The sequence below is a fragment of the Limulus polyphemus genome, unplaced genomic scaffold (genome assembly GCF_000517525.1).
Source record: "Limulus polyphemus unplaced genomic scaffold, Limulus_polyphemus-2.1.2 Scaffold1086, whole genome shotgun sequence".
Lineage (NCBI taxonomy): Eukaryota > Metazoa > Arthropoda > Merostomata > Xiphosura > Limulidae > Limulus > Limulus polyphemus.
Window position 1 is genome coordinate 126,224 of NW_013666696.1, and position 378 is coordinate 126,601.

Genomic DNA, 378 nt, shown 5'->3' on the forward strand with positions numbered 1-378 from the left:
AGGGTGCCTGGAAAAGACTAGAGTTGCCAGGAACAGTCATGATCCTTCTAGAAACTCCAGCACTCATGCTTCCAGCTTCGCGTGACTTTCACTGTCATAACAATATCATTCATGAAACACATTTGCACGTACATGTATTAAGCTCTAATAACTAGGGCCTCAAAACAGATGATAATTCTAAAGAAAAGTGTGAAAAACTTGGTGATGCAATAACTTTTTTCACCACTGTATATAATATATATACATAAAATAGACAAAAGTTTCACTTAATTGGTATATTTCTAGCATTATCAAGTACAATTCTTGATGATAACAAAAAACATGTTGTATTTAACATAACAGCCTTCCTGTAATCTCAATCAAAACTGTAAAAGTATT